Consider the following 6,000-nt stretch of genomic DNA (forward strand, 5'->3'; position numbering starts at 1 on the left):
TACGTCATAATAAGACTTTCAGACAACGTCAGTATAACATCAGCAAACGTTGATTTTTGGTTGGTTTTAGGTTGTGGAATGAACCAACCAAAGTCCAACGTCATCTTAACATCATAATGTGATGTCCATACAACGTCAAATTGTAACATCAGTAGACGTTGATCTTTGATTGGTTTAAATTTGTAGCAATAACTAACCAAAATCCAATATCATATTAACATCAGAATGTGACGTCCATACAGTGTCAAAGTGTAACATCAGTAGACATTGATCTCAGGTTGGTTTTAGGTTGTGGAATTAACCAAAGTCCAACGCCATCTAAACATCATAATCTGACATATATACAACATCAAAGTCTAACATCAGCACACGTTGATCTTTGGTTGGTTTAAATTTGTGGCATTAACTAAGCAAAATCCAATGTCATCTCAACAGAGTAATGTGACGTCCATACAACGTCAAAGTGTAACATAAGCAGACATTGATCTTTGGTTGATTTCAGTTTGTGGCATTAACTAACCCAAATTCAACATCATATAAACGTCATAATGTGACATCCATACAACATCAAAGTGTAACATCAGTAGATATCGATCTTTGGTAGGCTTTAGTTTGTGGATCTAACCAACTAATATCCAGCATCATTTTAATGTCATAATGTGAAGTCCATACAACGTATGAGTGTGTCGCTGACGCTGCCCTCACTATTCTGCTGCCCTAGGCAGCCACCTAGGTCGCCTCTTTGGATACACCCACCCTGAATAACTTCAGCTGTAGGTTATGTCACATGACCCTTTTTCACATTTCCAGGTTTCTCAGTGTGGAAGTCAGATGGGTAAACGTAGAGAACAGTGAATGGAGGAGTACACCAAATAGTTTTTTTTTTACAATCTTATTTGCTAAAATAATAAAAGGAAAACTCCACGATGGTGTTATGAAGTGACCATGGGGAATAAAGTTAAGATAAGCTCTGGCCTTTACGTAGTCATTATGACGATCATTATCAACCAATACAATTATATTGTCATAGTTTATGTGAAAGGCAAAATAAAGTAACCAAATTATAATGTGCATTCAAAACATAGTGAATAATTATTTATCATTTAAACATTAAGAGGGTATTTTAAGATTATACATATTTGCATATTGTTGGCATTTCTGTATGAAGTTTGCATGTTCTCTCTGTATTGTCATGGGTTTCCTTCAGATGCTCTGGTTTCCCCCAAAGTTCAAACACATGCGCTATAGGTGAATAAGCTAAATCGGCCGTAGTGTATGAGTGTGAATGCAAGAGTGTATGGGTGTTTCCCAGTATTGAGTTGCGGCTGGAAGGACATCTGCTGCATAAAAACATATGTTGGAATAGTTGATGGTTCATTCGGCTGTGGCAACCCCTGCCCTGATTAATAAAGACACTATGCAAAAAAAAATAAATAAATAAATGAGTGAGTGAATATTTGCATATTTTTTGCAGTGTTCATCACAGGATCAATTGTTTACATTTTTTTTAAACAATTGCCTGCCTGACGTTGGACATTGACGTCAACCCGATTTTCATTTCCAACCAAAATGCAAAGTCTGCCTGACATTGAAGTCTGCCTGACGTTGGACATTGATGTCTGCCTGACGGACACTGACATCTGCCTGAGGGACATTGACGTCTGCCTGATGTTGAATTCTGATGTCAACCCGATTTTCATTTCCAACCAAAATGCAACATCTGTCTGACGTTGGATGTTGACGTCTGCCCGACGTTGCACAAGGATGTCTGCCTGACGTTGAATTCTGACAACAAATTCGATTTTTATTTCCAACCAAAATGCAATCTCTGCCTGACATTGACGTCTGCCTGACGTTGGACATTGACGTCTGTCTGACGTTGGACATTGACGAATTCTGAATTCTAATGTCAACCCGATTTTCATGGACATTGACGCCATCAAACATCAGACAGATGTTTGCATTATAGCACAGGTACCTACGTAACCAGAATGTACCGGATCAAATCAGCATATGAATTTCAGTGCCTAATTTCGGTACCACTGGTAAGGTGCAGTTCAACAGATGATTCATCTGAAAAATCTACTATCTGCCACTTTTCCAAATGATCAATCAGAAATTAGTATTCGCTGCTCTCACAACTGGGATCCACAACAAGACTTTTGTCAGTGAATAATTAAGTTATAAGTGATTATAAATGTTCCACACACTTTTTGCAGAAGTACAGTAGTTTGCTTGTATTTTGACAAAAAGGAATGTCTTTGTTTATCACTGACAAAAATCCTTTCTAGTTCCGTCTTGTAAAAACAAACATGAATTAAACATCAGGGTCAGTCCATTATATCAAAAACACAAGAAAATATAGATGGAAAACTGAAGGGCACTCTATCTTGCCTGCTTGTTCTCCATGGACGCCTCTTTTCTCTCTCTCTCTTTTTTTTTTCTTTCCTCAAAGAAGGTTCTACTTCCTTTCACTCTGTGTCATGGTAAGACTTTCAGTTTTGATAGGTGTCCCATATTGATCTCTATATCAATACTGTGTTGGTGAACATATGTTTCCGAGTGACCTTGAGAATTTTTCTACTTTTCCCTCTCAGGTTGTTCTCTATAACATAGATAATGTAACTGTTTTAGCAAAACATAATATTTAATTTATCAAAACATTAAAAAGTAGAGAGAAAAGATGAAACAAACTGTCAAAACATTGTATTATTATTATTATTATTATTATTAGTAGTAGTAGTAGTAGTAGTAGTAGCAGTAGTATTCAGTGTATACTTTTTCATGCATTAGGTTTGCTGAACTGCTACAGTAGATGAAATTTTAACAAGCATATTTTTGTTAAGGTTTAGCCAGCTTAATCTAAAAACCACAAAATAAATGGAAACATAAAGCATAACCTACTGTTACATAGTTCTATTCACACAGTCTGTCTTTGAGATTGACCACCATCTAATACATGTGACTCTCAATCCTTACAACAGCTTACAGGAGTGGCTTGGATATTGTCTGTGTGAACCAATAACCAAAGCCAAGTCCATCTATATTATCATAATAACAATGGATGCGTAACCATAGAGACAGTGACTGAGGTAAATATTGAAGACAGAGGCTTCCAGAGACAGGAAAGTCACACCTGGGACAAACAAAGCTTGCAGAGCAGAATTGCCCTGTATAATGTAGCATACAACTATTCCCTTGCACATATTGAACAGAATTTACTCTCAATATACATTTTGTAAGTGCTAAAATTGTTATATAAAACCATTGCCATTCTCATTAGTAATCAAAAAGTGTTCTTACAAAGGGCCATCTGTATTGTACTGCTACATAAATGTAGCCTACCTGTATGTATGGGTTATCCTCAGTGTTAGTTTAATTTCTGGCATCAGGTATTACTCTGTGTTGGAGTTTGCTTCAGGTCACTGTGTAGCTCACCGAAGATGAGTCTGGCCTCTATTCAGGATGTGAGGAAAAAAAAAAAAAAACATCAGACAGATTTATTAATGGAGTCTAGCTTGCAGCGCTTCTGCAATGGCTGTATGTTAATAAAGCAATAAGCTGCACGAGGCTACAAGTAGAAACATTTGTAGTCATGACACAAGAAAACTGTGATATTAAAATATTTATAATATATATATATATATATATTTTTGTCATGCTTCTGAATCTTTCACCATTCATGTTATGTTGCACAAGAAACATTTGGAATCATACAAGACTTTTTCACATGGAAGTGTTCCAAAATCACAAGCTCGATGTATGTTGTTTCTGTTCTAGCTTGGTTTCAAATGGGACTTGATGTAAAGCTCATATATAGCTCGTGATTTTTTAATGGCCACAATTGATAAGAAAAGTGTTTTTACGCGGCCATTGATGTGTGTGAGTAAGTGAGGAAATCCACAGTTTTCCAAATACAGATAGATTTTTATTATTATTAAAATATAGTAGCCTATTGTGTATTTAAGTTACACTGTTAGAGATAATGAAAATTTACTCATTATTTACTCACAATAGAAACACACATTATCATATGGTCTATTTCACCAAGAAGGTCCATACAGATTCCAAAGACAGATACCGATAAGATTTGGAACTGGTTAATATATTTGAGGACTTTGGGGTTTTACAATGTGGTCACATGTTGACTGGTGAGTTTGCATGTCTTAGTATTTGGGCTTTGATCACATGGTCAAGAAAGATACAAAATAGGTGGTAAACTTTGTTCTGTCTCTTTCCCAGCTCTGATCTTTTCCTGCTCTGCTCCTCTCCTGCTCTGGAGTCTATCTTCTCTACTGCTATAAGGATCTCTTTGAGGCCGACTCTCTGTTCTTTGTCCTATTCTCTCTCTTTCAGGTACAGTAACTTTTTTTTTTTTTTTACGTTTAAGCTGGGTTAAATTATTATCATATATTTTTATCACTTAATGTTCATTTAATTATCATTTCATGTCATTATATACAGTTATTTGTAACTAATTCAGCATAGCAAGGTATTGTTATTTATTCATCCCACAAATCAGGACAAGTATTTGTTAATTATTTTTTATTTAACATCATTTAACATTTAACATGCAATACAATACAATCACAAAATAGAAACGTTCTCCGACATTTTTAGCTTTAAATACTGCCCTTATTTGGTATAAGACTGTAGAAGGATGGTTTGACTGAAAATGTAGTTTTTCACAATAATACTGATAACTTTTTAGTCATTCGGCAAAGCTACAGCTCAAACTGCTATAGTTAAAAACCCATTCTTACACTCACCCTTGTGTGATTTCAAACATTTGATGATTCTTTTGACAGTATTATTTCTGCTGAACGCATAAGAAGATATTTTTAAGAAAGCTGAAAACCTGTATCCCCTGACTTCAATAGCAGGACAAATAAATACTATAAAAATCAATAGTAACAAATTTCCAGTTTTCTTCAAAATATCTCCTTTTCAGTTCAATGCAAGTCAAATAGGTTTTTAAACAAGTCAATTGTGAGTAAATGATGACATAACTTACATTTAAATGAAGTTTAAGCAAACTTGTCATCGTACCTTGCATTTCTGCTCTCTCCTCCTGTTGTCTTTGTTACAGATCACTACTAGTCATCTGCTTTTATATGCAGTCACAAATGCACAGGTCATTTGGGTTAATGTGTTCCACCTGTCACTTATTTCCTTTTTCCTATTTATGCCACTTCCTTTTCCTTCTTTGTCTGTATGTTATTGATCATGCGTGTGCATTATATTCTGTTACTCATGGGGTCTGTTCTTCGTACCTCGCTTAAACGATATAAGATGATTTGGCAGATCCTGGATCTTTTAATAGTGGTGGGCAAAGCGAGGCTTCGTGAAACACTGAAACAGTCGAAGCAAATGTGTCGAAGCTTCGAAACGTTTCGAAACCTCACTCTACAGTGACATCTAGTGGTCATTTTTTATGTATTGCACTGAAACAGCTTCAGCAAAGAACAATTGAACAAATTGAGGCATTAAAGCCAACTTTGTACGCATAATTCTTCAAGTAACATAGTTTAGTGGATAAGGTGTCAGACTTCCATGCAGGGTTCGTTGGTATCGAAGCCAGTCTGTCGCAGTTGTATTGAAATGCTTAATACCAGTTGGTAATGCTTTGCGCTTCGGGATCTCGACACTGTGTTGAAACATCAGTTTCACGTCAGCCATCCCTATCTTTTAATCTTGATAACTGATCTCACGCTAATTTGGTTCTTCAAACAAGTTCATAAATCTGATTAAAATGTCTGGATAAACTGATCTCAGATCGCTGCATGTGTTGTAAAGGACAGATCTATTAATCCTCGAAATCATGATCAGCTATGCAGCGATTGGCTGACAGCACAGCAGCGTAATGACATCATCTGATTAATATTCAATTATCCATGTGAGCAAAATTATCCATCAAATTATCAGTAAGCGGTTTGTTAAATATGACACTCAATAACCTTCCACATTTGTTATGAGCGACAGGCTTTACACTTTCATGTG

General features: G+C 35.9%; 1 protein-coding gene across 7 annotated transcripts in view; it reads right to left on the reverse strand.

The window, feature by feature from the left end:
- cdh8 (cadherin 8) overlaps positions 1 to 5,087 on the reverse strand; it is a 288,795-nt gene extending 283,708 nt beyond the window's left edge. For all 7 annotated transcript variants that reach the window (XM_073907200.1, XM_073907192.1, XM_073907199.1 and 4 more), the window contains exons 1-2: positions 5,050 to 5,087; positions 3,346 to 3,456 (exon numbers count right to left, since the gene is read on the reverse strand). The gene's annotated coding sequence lies outside the window, so the exon portion shown is untranslated. The remainder of the gene's footprint in view (positions 1 to 3,345; positions 3,457 to 5,049) is intronic.
- Between the last annotated feature and the right edge of the window lie 913 nt (positions 5,088 to 6,000).

Source organism: Danio rerio, chromosome 7 (assembly GCF_049306965.1).
Source record: "Danio rerio strain Tuebingen ecotype United States chromosome 7, GRCz12tu, whole genome shotgun sequence".
Lineage (NCBI taxonomy): Eukaryota > Metazoa > Chordata > Actinopteri > Cypriniformes > Danionidae > Danio > Danio rerio.